The following is a 15,414-nucleotide window of genomic DNA, read 5'->3' on the forward strand; positions in this document are numbered from 1 at the left end:
TTTGGTGCTTGCGATTTTAAATCTTTGTTTGTTTTACTTATAAAAAGATGATTTCAAATTATTTGTGGTGTTTTTTCTTGGTGGTGGTTTCTGGAGTTTTTAAAAGAATCATATACCAGCCAATTTAGCAGCAAGACCAAAAACTTGCATGCTCTGCTTGGTTTCATTATTCTTGCCTCTTGGTTTAATAGTGTTGTCATGGTCCCCCCATGGGACGATTTTGTTCTGTTTCTCTTAAGCATAGTTCAAGCATCATTTATCATGAGCAAGGGAAGGAGAAAAGTAAGAGAATGGAATGAAAAACTGATTGATTGTGATTGGTGGCGAACAAGTTGCATGATTGCTCTAAATTAATGAGTATGTGGCCCTAGAACAAATGCTGCACAGACTTGCTTCTCTTTCTTTGTTGTTAGAATTCAAATTGCATGGATTTATTAGTTTAGCTTTGCACTTGGATAATGGCTTTATCTTTCCAAACGAATATGCGGTCCAGCTTTCTTTTTTCTTGGATAACTGAGATCGGACCCTTTTTTTTTTTTTACTGGATGATTGAGTTTGGTCACAAGCATAATTTCCAGCCTATTGTACTTTGTCTAGGTTACCTTCCCATTATTCATAAGCGTCTCTCTCTCTCACTCTCTCTCTCTCTGTGGCAGTTGGGATGATAGGAAATACAGTTACTGTTAAAGAAATAGATGCACTGGTACATGCTTATAAAGCATTATGATAAGGATTCATTTGCTGTTTGCTATGCACACAAAATGACGCATGGCAATGTGCTTTTGAGTGCAGAAAAAGCTGGAGGTAGTGGCACAAGAAAGAAAGCAACTTTATGAAACATTTGATGTCCACGTGAAGCCCAGTTCGAAGAATACAATTTGATGTTGCTCCATCAATACTTGTTTTTATAGGAAATGTAGTGGGACAGACAGTTTTATCTAGTGGGAACCGTGTCAGTAGGAATTGGGAGTGTTTTTGTAGCTAAAGATTGGCATGCTACAACCGAAAGCCTTTTTGTACTGCTAAAGTGACATCCCACATATTATCACCAATGAGAATGGTTCTTGTGGCCCTCTTAATATTTCTTTCCTTCTCAAAAACATTTTTTCTTTTCTCTTCTCCCAAACAAAACTTCATGCTTGTTTCTTTCTGTGTCTAGCAGAGTATAATTTAAAAGATCTAAACTCCATTTCACAAAAAATGGTTTTGGACACCTCTAAGGTTAATTTGATAGGTTTCATGTTTTAAGCTAAATAGATACTATTCATTTCAAGTAAGACAGGAATCATCTTATTCAGTTTAATAAGAGTTTTTCTATTCTCAAGATGTTGTATAGAACACAACATTTACATTACTTAAATGGTAAGATTTGATTTGTAAAATTTAAATTTTAAAAATTATTTTCAAATCAAATTATTTCATATAAGCATTTTATTAGGTGTGCTCTAATCTCTACACGCCAGGTTGAGAATATAATTTTCGTCAGTTAGAAAAACAAGGTGATTTTTGTAGGTTTGGAATGGAACATCTTAAATATAATATAATAACACCCGGACTGCTTTAGCCTTCGTTCATGTATTGAAGGGCACCTTTCTTTTTTGTTTGTGTCGGGTCTTGGATGGTGATTACGTGATAAATTATATACTAACAAAGTATTAAGGACTCCTAGGTCTGTAGTTGTCGTTGATATAAGCAAGGCAGGCAATACTCTGTTTCTTAATTTGTACAAAAGGCCAAAATTCTCGGCCAATCAATAGTACTCTTTCCACTAAGTCCAATTGATTAAGATTTTTTAATCATTCTTGGACTAAGCCTAACTTTAGAGAATAAATAGAATATCTCTATTTTGAAATGAAGATGATCAATACTTTAGTATAAAATATAAGATATACTGGTAATTATGCTATAAAAAATATTAGATTGTTGTCTCATATTTTACGCTAGAAAAATTCTATTATCAAGCTAGTATGTAGAGCATGCTTGGTAAACTGTTTACATGACATAATTTGATTTGAAAGAAATTTTTAAAATTGAATTTTACCATTTAAATTATGTAGATTGTGTGCTCTACACACCTATTTAAGAATATAATAACTCTTTACACTACGGTAGCCTCCGGCTTGAATGAAAGTCAGAATCCACAACTCCAAATCCTAATCAAGAAGAATTCGAAGTGAAAATTAAAATAAGTCAGAATTTAAAGTTTTTGCACGCACACCCTATTTTGCACTAATGTTGCCATGTCCTATTAATATATTTCAAAAAACATTTGATTAGTTAGAAGTATTGCATGCAAAGAAAGGCTATGAGTATTCATGAGAACTGAATAATCCATTTGAAGTACTAATCTGAAAGAAGAAGAAGAAGAAGAAGAAAGACCATAATTGGTACAAATGGCCTACAATCCTCACACAATCCTAAGGCTCTTTGTTGTGTGACACCATGTTGCCTTGATGATGTATTGCAACTTGTAAGAGAAGGCTTCATGCACTACTCAGAAAGTGCTTTTTTTTTTTTTAAATAAACCTCATTATTTGGATGAATCTCATGGCGGGAATGGGAATCAATTGGTGCAACTAATGCTATTTTTTGTTGATCTATCTTCTGGATATTTAATAGGGTTATACCTTTTAATGGGTTTGGTTCTTTTACATTATTACAAAAACACTAATGAAACAATCATTATCCTTTATCTAATCGTATCAAGAACATAAGTTTAAAATAAAAAAAAAAATCATGACCTATATATAGTATTTCTTGATTAGTATTAGAACTGCACAAAAATTCCAAACCAACTAAGAATAATTTTTTGTGCTTTCTCTAATTTACTGGAGAAAATGAGAGGTTTGATTGATTCTTTGTTTGGATTTAGAAAGCAATACAATTCATCTTATCTCATCTAATAATTACAATTTTTGTAAACTTTCAAACACAATACAATAAACAATTCAAGTTTTTTTAAATCTTAAAATAAATATAATATTTTAATAATATTTTATTCAACCTTCATCTCATCTTAATTCACTGTCCAAACCTCCAATAGGAAAGAACCATCGAACTATGATGATTTCTCTGTTAGGACTTAGTTTCTAGTTATAGGGTACCATATGACGAATCCAATTCTCATTTAGTGCTAACCTGAAAAGGCCAGAAATAAAAAATAATTGATGCTGCTTCATTGCCTTTTCTATGAGGAATTGGATTGGAACCAGAGAGATCAGAATCATACTGTTTGTCCTTTATTATATGAAAAGCTTAGAAGATTGAAATTATAAACTTATAGTTATAAAATGGGTAAATGATGAAAAGATCAAAAGTTACAGAATTAGACCACTGTAGAGATATGGCATCGGAGGGTTTTAGAAAATGAAACCATTTTAAAAGATTGTAAGTTGCTTTTCTTTGCAGAACCATGAACTTTCTCATTCTACATATATAATATACACACGTCAGGAATGGAAAATGGGAAGAGAATTGCAAATGTTTTCAGTATTAATGTTGTGACCAATAATGGTACGATCAAAGATTCCAAATGCAACTCAAAAGAATAAAACAACATCAATTACTGCATGGAAATCGCCATTATAAAAACACACACACAAAATGCTATCAAGAAGATTGTGATCAGTTATTTTATTTACTAAACCGTGAACTTTCTGCATATGTTGTGTCAAATATGAAAAATAGGTAGATCAGAAATGCAAATGTTTGCAATGCAAACTCAAACTAGAGAACAAACAGCTAGCATCACTTAATTATTACATGGAACTCGCCTAATTAAAGAAAATTATGCATAGGATGTTATTTAACATGAAATATTAATATTTAGATTTTCGATTTTCTATGATCTATAATATTAAATAATAACAGTTAAAAAATGTATTTCTCTCCATTAAAATTTGATACAGAATTTGACTTGATTATGAGAGAATGATCACTTTAACAACTTTACCTCAGAGTGTCTCTAAAGATATAATTGTATTGTATATGAGAACTCTTAACGTGTTTAAATAAGCTTTGAGAGGTTTTTATGTCTCACTATAACTCATTCATTAAGTGAAATAATTTAAATTAAAATAAATTCATATAAAGATATGGGTGCGTGAAATTTAAAACTCTTATATCGGATGCAACCCATCAGTATCTAGATAATTGATATATATTCCAACTATTAGTGCATGGTCGACACAACAGATCATCAAAGTCTCGTAACCATTTGTTTCAAGGCCAGCATCACCTTAGGTTCTTTTCTGATTCATTAAAATCTGAAAACCGGGACAAGATTTTAGTCAAAATCTTGCTTGTGTAAGCAAAACAGAAAACCATCCATTTCTGAAGACCCAATTTTAATTCACCCGTCGATGTTTATGCACTGATTGACCCCTCGAAACAGCATTATATATATATACACACACATATGTGCTGTGCCCCATAATAATATTAAAAGGGCATGAGAAGACAATAATTATTATTCAGAGAAACATCATCATTTACAACGTGCGTCCAAACATTGCGTTATTCGAAAAAGAGCACAGTAAGAAGTAGTCAAAGATTGAGACTCGACAGCAAGAGCCCCAGAATGCTGCCTGCCTGCTATCATTTGGCTGACAAATGGGAGAGAGGGAGAGGGAGAGGGAGAGTGGGGGTTGAGAATTCTTGGAGCAGCGTGCGGCCACGTTTTCAGCCAAACTCTCGCGCGTGAGCAATGATTGAGGTCCCCCTTGGTTTGAACAGTCATAATTTCATGGATCTTTCCTTTCTTCCAACTTTTTCTTTCTCGTGCAGTGTTTTACAAACTTCAAATCTTTTGATCCTTCTAAAAGCAATCAGATCTCTCTCTTCTTCCATTTTCTTTCAATGACATGTCCCCAAAAACAAAAGAAAATTAAAACAACATGAGAGAGAGAGTATTCTTTGAGTTTGAGCAGTGTATTGCACTGTTAATCCTAAGGGCAAAAGAGAAAAAAATGAAATGAACAAAAGCTGGAAGACGAGAGGCGAAAATGTAGACATATAATGATGGGGTCAACCCGGCATGCATGAAGTGAATTGCTCAGTTCGTCCTTTCGAGTCCTTTCGGCTCGATTATCGACGTCTGACACCATTACTCAATCAGCATCGCATATTTTGTCCGTACGTGGTCTGTCGTCATGGCATGCGTACTCGTCGTTTCCTTTCCTGCCAAAACGAATAAAATATATGTATGTCGATAGTCCAATCGTACTAACTCTTATTTAATTTATAAGTTGCTGTTACATTCGTTTCCTTTCCATTCCAACGTATGTTTTTGCCTTTCTTTCACATGCGATACTATATATTCAGGCAGGATAGCAAGCTATAGATCAAAGTAGAACATTACAGTCAATGCACAACCATTACCAAGCTATCCAAATTTTTTTTAGCTATCCAATGCAATTGTGTTTATTTATAGATAAAAAAAAGTCTCAAGTACACGAGACATGGTTAACATCACTAGCCTGATTACACAAGAAATACATAATTAGCAAGTGCACTTAGGATTATTTACAACTGACATGATAAGAAAACCACTAGAGGTGTAATCGTTCTAGTCCAGTTCGATCTGAGAGGGTCACGGATCGAGAATTTTGATCCATCATTTTTGTCAGACTGAATTGTTAGCTAGCGATTTGGTTGGTCCATGAACATTTTTTAAAATTTTTTCTTTTTTTGACAGAAAAATTAATAAAATTAAAAATAAGTTATATCTTTAACATTTTATATATGATTAATAAATATTAAATAATTTCATTATATACATGGTCAATGGTGATCATTTGGATGAAAGTTACATAATTAACTTATATAACTACTATATAAAATAATATATTATATATAAATATATTTAATATATATACATTCAGTTGGTCTCGATCTAATTCGGTCCAGAAAAATCACACTCCAAGTCTGACCAATAAGACTATCAATCCGGTCCGGTCCAGTCCAAACCAAACCATTCGATCTGATTGATTTTTTTTGGTCTAGACCGGTAGTCTTATAGCACTAAAAATCACAGACAATTAATATGTTAAAATCTATCACAAAAAAAAAAAAAAAAAATTAACAAAACAAAACAAAACAAAAAAAATCGCCTATCCATTGTATATTATATCTTATAATTAAGCTTTTATTTTCTCCACTTCCAAATGTACCAATATCGACATATGAGAACTATACTCTAAATTGCCGCCACTTGTGGATTGCCTTGTAGGCTTCTTCAACTTGCTATAAAATCCACTATTCTTTTAGGCATAAGTAGTGCTAATCGCACTCTAACAAAACATTTACCCTATAAGGTCTTGGGCACCTCACAGAAGCATAAAATATATGATCAACCAATTTGTTGTTTGTTTTGCACTAATTCACTACCATGATTTGATGTTTTCTTAAGTTGTCCAAGGTAAGTATCTTACCTAAGAAAGTTGTCTAAAAAATGTTTTTAAGAGAGCTTAGATCTGATTTGGATATAAGAAGTGTTTTATCTCATCTCATCTCATTATTATAATTTTTCAAATTTTCACACAATATAATTAACTTTTTTAAATGTCAAAATAATAATAATAATATTAAATGATATATATTTTGACAATATTTTATTTAACTTAAACTTTCAACTTAACTCATCTCATCTCAACTTACAATCCAAACGACACCTTAAAACTTCCATATATTCTTCCATAAAAAGCATTCATGTCTTGGCTAGTAAAGATTTAGTAGAAGGATTGAATAGTGAGTCTTCCTTTTTTAGAGGGGCTTAAAATGATCTATTTTACGTTTCAAACTATCATACTATTGCAAAGAACTCGGTAATTGCATCAATTTCTCAGTCTGTTTTAGAAAAATCATCATTTCATTGAGAGACATCAGAAAAGAGTTGATCTAGAAGGTTAGCTATTGAAGCTTTCTTTGCACATACAATCTCAAACCATTTGGGAATGTGTCTTTGACGTTATGATTTCTACAGTACCATATATCATGTCGAATTTTGATCTGAGAATCATCACCCAAGAGTCATTTTGTGAGACTTGTTACACTATTTAAAATTATCATATTAATTATCTAATACCATCAATCATGTAATTAGATTAGTTGAATGAGTGATTTTCTTTAGGGTACGATTTTTTTTATCATTCGAGTTACGTATAAATTAGGTCTTTTAATTTTGTCAGATCTAGAGATACCACGAATCCTCCATTCTGGTTTCCAATGTCGTGGCCATCTGCCAAGTCATCGAAACCATTAAAAAATAATATTTTTTTTTTTATTTAAACAAGTCAAAATTAGATTCAATATCACAATATAGAGATAATACTAAGATGTTTTTTTTTACATTAAAAGACTCATATACTAATAATTGAGGTATCGTTTAGATGTTGAACTGAATTGAGATAAATTAATTTTTTTATTAATATTAATGAGTTGAGATAATAAAATGAGTTTTGTAGAGGCCACCTAAAATGAGTTTTGATGTATTTAGATGTTACGATAAGTTTAAATATATTTATGAAAAGTTGAAAAATGTTGTGAGTACTGCATGTAAAGAAATGTTAAATTTAAAAAAAAAGTTATGTATCCTACATATAAAGATATCTTAAATTGAGTAATGTTTAATAATTTATAAGTTATATATTTGGATATTGAATTAGGAAAAAAATATTTACAATGAATTGTGTAACTGTCGCATAATCGTTTTGAAAAAAGTAAATAAAATATGTGATTTATATAAAAAAAATTATTTTTTAATAATAAATCTTATTTTTTTTAAAATAATTATATGATATTTATGCAATTATATGAAGAATTATTCTTGAATTAGACTTAAATTTAAATTCAATTCACATAAATTGAGATGAGTCGAAATTTCAAACGACTCGTGAGTAACCATAACTAAAGACATCTATAAATGATTTAAATATTTTTATAGAAGACGCGTGCTGGCCAAACGCAAATGAATCATGAGATGTCAAAGAAAGAACAGTATTGTGTTACGCAAAGAAGGATCACCAACAGCAGTTTATGGTTAAGCAAACTCAGTTACTCAACGACACTGGGAAGCTGTGTCGTAAAGAATTGAAGTTTGCAACCGGAACAGCGTCGAATGTTGCTCCAACAGGGAGACAAAAGTCATTGCATGTGTTACTGTGGTAAAAAATCCTCAACGCTTTTGTCTCATTAAAAGATCTTTTACTTGCCTTAATCAAATTTGGGCTGTAGAGGACCGTTCGGTTCCCAGGCGTACTGACACATTTAAAAGTGTACAGTTGGTGCGCATTTAATTTTCTTACTCTGTACTACGTCGTTTCAACCACACGTGTTAGTCTTGCCACGTGGAAGATACCCATGGAATGGTTGCAATGATTATCATGTGTGGCCACCCGCACGAGTGGTTAGGAATGGCCTCCTCTCCTCAGTTTGTTTGCTTATTTTTTATTTATTTTATTTTTATTTTTTATTAATAAGTACGGGTATCCAATAAATAAATTTTGTGTATAACTTTTATAAATAAATAAATTTCGAATAATTTTTTTTTATATTTTTTAAAATAGAATTTACTTTTTTATAAAAATTTATACAAATTTTATCTACTTGAGATTTCAAAAAATACTATTTATATTTAAAAAAAATTTATAAAAAATTTATTTCTCTATATATCATTATTGATATATTAAAAATTATAAAATTTAAAATTGATAAAATGAATTTTGTAAGTAAAAATTATAAATATATGTTATAATACTCTTAAGACTTTATTTGAGACAGATAATTCGACCACGTGGATATCATGGGGCCCGTCGTTTATCAAAGAAGGCAAGATCCTCGCACTTTAACGGCTTGGATCCACCGGGTATGCTATTCGATCGGTGTGGGAGACATGTGCCTTTTTTTTTTTTTATAGGGGGTGACATGTGGATATGGCTGGAAACGATAAAGTTCGGTGGATGAGAAAATGAGAACACACGTGAAAGGCATTAATGTCCGCACGTGGTTTCTTGGAAAAAGCAACCTGGCTTTTTTTTTTTTTTTTTCCTCTCTCTTGGCCAAAAAGCTCCCTACTCCGGTTGGATTTATAACAATACTAAATGCTAATAAATTATTAAATCCAAAGTTTCGTTGACATTTAGGTTCAAAATCTTTTAAAATATAGGGATTTATAGACATTAATAGGTAAATAAAACAAGCATATAATATTTATGGGAAGGATATCATTTGAGTTTCAAGAATATTTGACATAATACAATATTTCATAAATTTTAGACCTAACAGTTCAGATGAGATATTTTATTTAAAGTTAAATAAAATATTATTATAATATAATTTTTATTTTGATATTTGAAAAAATTGAATTGTTTATTATATTTTATGTGAGAGTTTGAAAAAATTATAATAATTATATGAGATGAGATGAGATAAAATAGTTTAATTTTGTGTAATCAAACCAATTTTTAGAAAGCGCTTATTCTCTAAACAAATGAATAAGAAATATCATCCATCAGGGAATAATGTATATTTTTAGTCATTAGGACATTTGCTTAAGGTTTTGTTTGATAATGAGTTGATCTCAACTCATCTTATTTTATCATTATAATTTTCTCAAATTTTCAAATAAAATATAATAAACAATTCAATTTTTTCAAAATTTTAAAAAAATTATTATTAAAAAAATATATTTTAATAATATTTTATTCAACTTTCAAATTTCATTTCATCTCAACTCAACTCACTATCCAAACCTCCTCTAATTGTTTAAAGTGTCCACTTTTTTTGATAATATTAATTATGAGTAATGTTAGGTATAAGTCTCAAATAAACAAGTCTCATATAAGTCTTTTTTAAAAATTTTTGTAAAAAAGTAGGTCACACTATTGAAAAATTATTCTTATAAGTTACTATTCACTACTCCACACCCTATACTCTATAAAAAACACCCCCACATCCCATAAAAAATACCTCCACATCTTATGAAAAAAAATTATATGTGTAGAATGTGAAAATGAATAGTAGCAATGCATAGAATTCATCCACACTAATAAAAAATAGTTATTTTTACAGTTTTTTTTTAGGTGGAATCTAATTTTTTACAAAGATTTGTGTAAGACTTGCCTATTGAAATTTATACAAATCATTTCTCTATAATTTATAAAAACTTCATATGCATATTTTTTAAAAATAAACGTTAATTTAGAAAAATATGTTACACCAGTGATCCACGAAATAATTGATTTAGCACTTTCCTTTAGAAAAGGGTTCGTCATTTATGGGGAAAAAGGACAATTCTTGGCATGATCACCATTATGCAATCAAAGAAAAACTAAAACATCTTTGGGGAAGGCTAAACAAGAACTTCGAGTTCTATGCCAAAACATATATATATATATATATATATATATATATAGTTTAATCTATATATATTAGTAAGGAGATACAGCAAGAGATAATCCAGACCAAGACAGAAATTACCAACCTGAGGGGCATAATAAAAAAAAAAAAAAAAATCGAAATACACAAATGGTTTTGTGGTACGAGTTTTCAAATTATTGCAATGATAAATTCCTTAATTTCTCAATTAATAGTTGGGTCTATCTGTTAAGTTTTTTTTGGGACGATCATTTGACAGATATGACACCTATATATTATGGAGAATAAATTTAAAAAGCTCTCTCTCTCTCTCTCTCTCTCTCACTCTCTCTCTCTCTCTCTCTCAAAGTGCATCCTAGATTTGTTGATGATTAGTACAGCTCAAAGGAGAATGTTGATCAATCATGGAGGTGATTTGTTGCTATTAGTCATAATCATCAATCAATAAAATGAAAGCTACATTCAAATCTCCAAGTAGTATTGATTAATGTATGTGGCCGTTTAACGTAATATAAGGAACAGTAGTAAGTGTGTTATCAATAATATCTCTCTCTCATGCGTGTGTGTGATCTATCTATTTATAGCGACCCGATCGGATGTATTTTCTTTATCGTTTAACTTGGAATTAATCCTCGACGGCGACTTACAAGAATAAGCAAGCATGGCTAATATCTAACTAGCTATATGAAGTACTTATCTTGTCCCTTACTTGGCTTTAAAGCAAACACGTATGGTTTCAGAAAGGATAGCGCTACCATGTCATTCAAGTAATTTGCTTCCTTGGTATACTTCAAGTATAAATTATATATATATTTTTATCTTTTCTTTTAAATATTTTTTAAACATCTTTAAAAAATAAAAATAAAATATAAATACACTAATAGTCACTTCCTAATTAATCATTAAATAAAAATAAAAATTTAAAAATAAAATAAAATATATAAATAATTAAATTAAGGAGATAAACTTAGACGCCATAATATCATTTTCCTTTCAGAAAAGCCGGCCAATACTTAATTTCTAACTTGTTCTATGAGGGAAGGATGGAGCTGCATGTTTCAATATTGTTGGTCTACAGCAAATTAGTAAGAGTTATGCTATACCGAGGTCTCATACACCGCACACCTCTAAGTGGTTGCTAGCATGTATTTTTAATTTTAAGTTAAACACCCCTGCAACGTAAAATCCAACAAAATCCCAAATCTCCTCTGGTATGATGAGAGCCCAACGACAAGCCAGGGAGACTTCTCTCTCTCTCTCTCTCTCTCTCATGCGTGTGTGTGATCTATCTATCTATCTATAGCGACTCGATCGGATGCATTTTCTTTATCGTTTAACTTGGAATTAGTCCTCGACGGCGACTTACAAGAATAAGCAAGCATGGCCAATATCTAACTAGCTATATGAAGTACTTATCTTGTCCCTTACTTGGCTTTAAAGCAAACACATATGGTTTCAGAAAGGATAGCGCTACCATGTCATTCAAGTAATTTGCTCCCTTGGTGTACTTCAAGTATAAATTATATATATATTTTTTATCTTTTCTTTTAAATATTTTTTAAACATCTTTAAAAAATAAAAATAAAATATAAATACACTAATAGTCACTTCCTAATTAATCATTAAATAAAAATAAAAATTTAAAAATAAAATAAAATATATAAACAATTAAATTAAGGAGATAAACTTAGACGCCATAATATCATTTTCCTTTCAGAAAAGCCGGCCAATACTTAATTTCTAACTTGTTCTATGAGGGAAGGATGGAGCTGCATGTTTCAATATTGTTGGTCTACAGCAAATTAGTAAGAGTTATGCTATACCGAGGTCTCATACACCGCACACCTCTAAGTGGTTACTAGCATGTATTTTTAATTTTAAGTTAAACACCCCTGCAACGTAAAATCCAACAAAATCCCAAATCTCCTCTGGTATGATGAGAGCCCAACGACAAGCCAGGGAGACTTCTCTCTCTCTCTCTCTCTCCCACATGCGTGTGTGTGATCTATCTATCTATCTATAGCGACTCGATCGGATGCATTTTCTTTGTCGTTTAACTTGGAATTAGTCTTCAACGGCGATTTACAACAATGAGCAAGCATGGCCAATCGCTAACTAGCTATATATATGAAGTACTTATCTTGTCCTTTACTTGGCTTGAAAACAATCAGGTATTGTTTTAGAAAGGGTAGTCCTACTATGTCATTCAAGTAATTTGCTCACTTGGTGTGCCTCTAGTATAAATTATATATATATTTTTATCTTTTCTTTTAAATATTTTTTAAACATCTTTAAAAAATAAAAATAAAATATAAATACACTAATAGTCACTTCCTAATTAATCATTAAATAAAAATAAAAATTTAAAAATAAAATAAAATATATAAACAATTAAATTAAGGAGATAAACTTAGACGCCATAATATCATTTTCCTTTCAGAAAAGCCGGCCAATACTTAATTTCTAACTTGTTCTATGAGGGAAGGATGCAGCTGCATGTTTCAATATTGTTGGTCTACAGCAAATTAGTAAGAGTTATGCTATACCGAGGTCTCATACACCGCACACCTCTAAGTGGTTGCTAGCATTTATTTTTAATTTTAAGTTAAACACCCCTGCAACGTAAAATCCAACAAAATCCCAAATCTCCTCTGGTATGATGAGAGCCCAACGACAAGCCAGGGAGACTTCTCTCTCTCTCTCTCTCTCTCATGCGTGTGTGTGATCTATCTATCTATCTATAGCGACTCGATCGGATGCATTTTCTTTATCGTTTAACTTGGAATTAGTCCTCGACGGCGACTTACAAGAATAAGCAAGCATGGCCAATATCTAACTAGCTATATGAAGTACTTATCTTGTCCCTTACTTGGCTTTAAAGCAAATACGTATGGTTTCAGAAAGGATAGCGCTACCATGTCATTCAAGTAATTTGCTCCCTTGGTGTACTTCAAGTATAAATTATATATATATTTTTATCTTTTCTTTTAAATATTTTTTAAACATCTTTAAAAAATAAAAATAAAATATAAATACACTAATAGTCACTTCCTAATTAATCATTAAATAAAAATAAAAATTTCAAAATAAAATAAAATATATAAACAATTAAATTAAGGAGATAAACTTAGACGCCATAATATCATTTTCCTTTCAGAAAAGCCGGCCAATACTTAATTTCTAACTTGTTCTATGAGGGAAGGATGCAGCTGCATGTTTCAATATTGTTGGTCTACAGCAAATTAGTAAGAGTTATGCTATACCGAGGTCTCATACACCGCACACCTCTAAGTGGTTCCTAGCATGTATTTTTAATTTTAAGTTAAACACCCCTGCAACGTAAAATCCAACAAAATCCCAAATCTCCTCTGGTATGATGAGAGCCCAACGACAAGCTAGGGAGACTTCTCTCTCTCTCTCTCTCTCTCTCTCTCATGCGTGTGTGTGATCTATCTATCTATCTATAGCGACTCGATCGGATGCATTTTCTTTGTCGTTTAACTTGGAATTAGTCTTCAACGGCGATTTACAACAATGAGCAAGCATGGCCAATCGCTAACTAGCTATATATATGAAGTACTTATCTTGTCCTTTACTTGGCTTGAAAACAATCAGGTATTGTTTTAGAAAGGGTAGCGCTACTATGTCATTCAAGTAATTTGCTCACTTGGTGTGCCTCTAGTATAAATTATATATATATTTTTATCTTTTCTTTTAAATATTTTTTAAACATCTTTAAAAAATAAAAATAAAATATAAATACACTAATAGTCACTTCCTAATTAATCATTAAATAAAAATAAAAATTTAAAAATAAAATAAAATATATAAACAATTAAATTAAGGAGATAAACTTAGACGCTATAATATCATTTTCCTTTCAGAAAAGCCGGCCAATACTTAATTTCTAACTTGTTCTATGAGGGAAGGATGCAGCTGCATGTTTCAATATTGTTGGTCTACAGCAAATTAGTAAGAGTTATGCTATACCGAGGTCTCATACACCGCACACCTCTAAGTGGTTGCTAGCATGTAATTTTAATTTTAAGTTAAACACCCCTGCAACGTAAAATCCAACAAAATCCCAAATCTCCTCTGGTATGATGAGAGCCCAACGACAAGCCAGGGAGACTTCTCTCTCTCTCTCTCTCTCTCTCTCATGCGTGTGTGTGATCTATCTATCTATCTATAGCGACTCGATCGGATGCATTTTCTTTATCGTTTAACTTGGAATTAGTCCTCGACGGCGACTTACAAGAATAAGCAAGCATGGCCAATATCTAACTAGCTATATGAAGTACTTATCTTGTCCCTTACTTGGCTTTAAAGCAAACACGTATGGTTTCAGAAAGGATAGCGCTACCATGTCATTCAAGTAATTTGCTCCCTTGGTGTACTTCAAGTATAAATTATATATATATTTTTATCTTTTCTTTTAAATATTTTTTAAACATATTTAAAAAATAAAAATAAAATATAAATACACTAATAGTCACTTCCTAATTAATCATTAAATAAAAATAAAAATTTCAAAATAAAATAAAATATATAAACAATTAAATTAAGGAGATAAACTTAGATGCCATAATATCATTTTCCTTTCAGAAAAGCCGGCCAATACTTAATTTCTAACTTGTTCTATGAGGGAAGGATGCAGCTGCATGTTTCAATATCGTTGGTCTACAGCAAATTAGTAAGAGTTATGCTATACCGAGGTCTCATACACCGCACACCTCTAAGTGGTTGCTAACATGTATTTTTAATTTTAAGTTAAACACCCCTGCAACGTAAAATCCAACAAAATCCCAAATCTCCTCTGGTATGATGAGAGCCCAACGACAAGCCAGTGAGACTTCTCTCTCTCTCTCTCTCACTCATGCGTGTGTGTGATCTATCTATCTATCTATAGCGACTCGATCGGATACATTTTCTTTGTCGTTTAACTTGGAATTAGTCTTCAACGGCGATTTACAACAATGAGCAAGCATGGCCAATCGCTAACTAGCTATATATATGAAGTACTTATCTTGTCCTTTACTT

This window comes from Juglans microcarpa x Juglans regia, chromosome 1D (genome assembly GCF_004785595.1).
Source record: "Juglans microcarpa x Juglans regia isolate MS1-56 chromosome 1D, Jm3101_v1.0, whole genome shotgun sequence".
Taxonomy (NCBI): domain Eukaryota; kingdom Viridiplantae; phylum Streptophyta; class Magnoliopsida; order Fagales; family Juglandaceae; genus Juglans; species Juglans microcarpa x Juglans regia.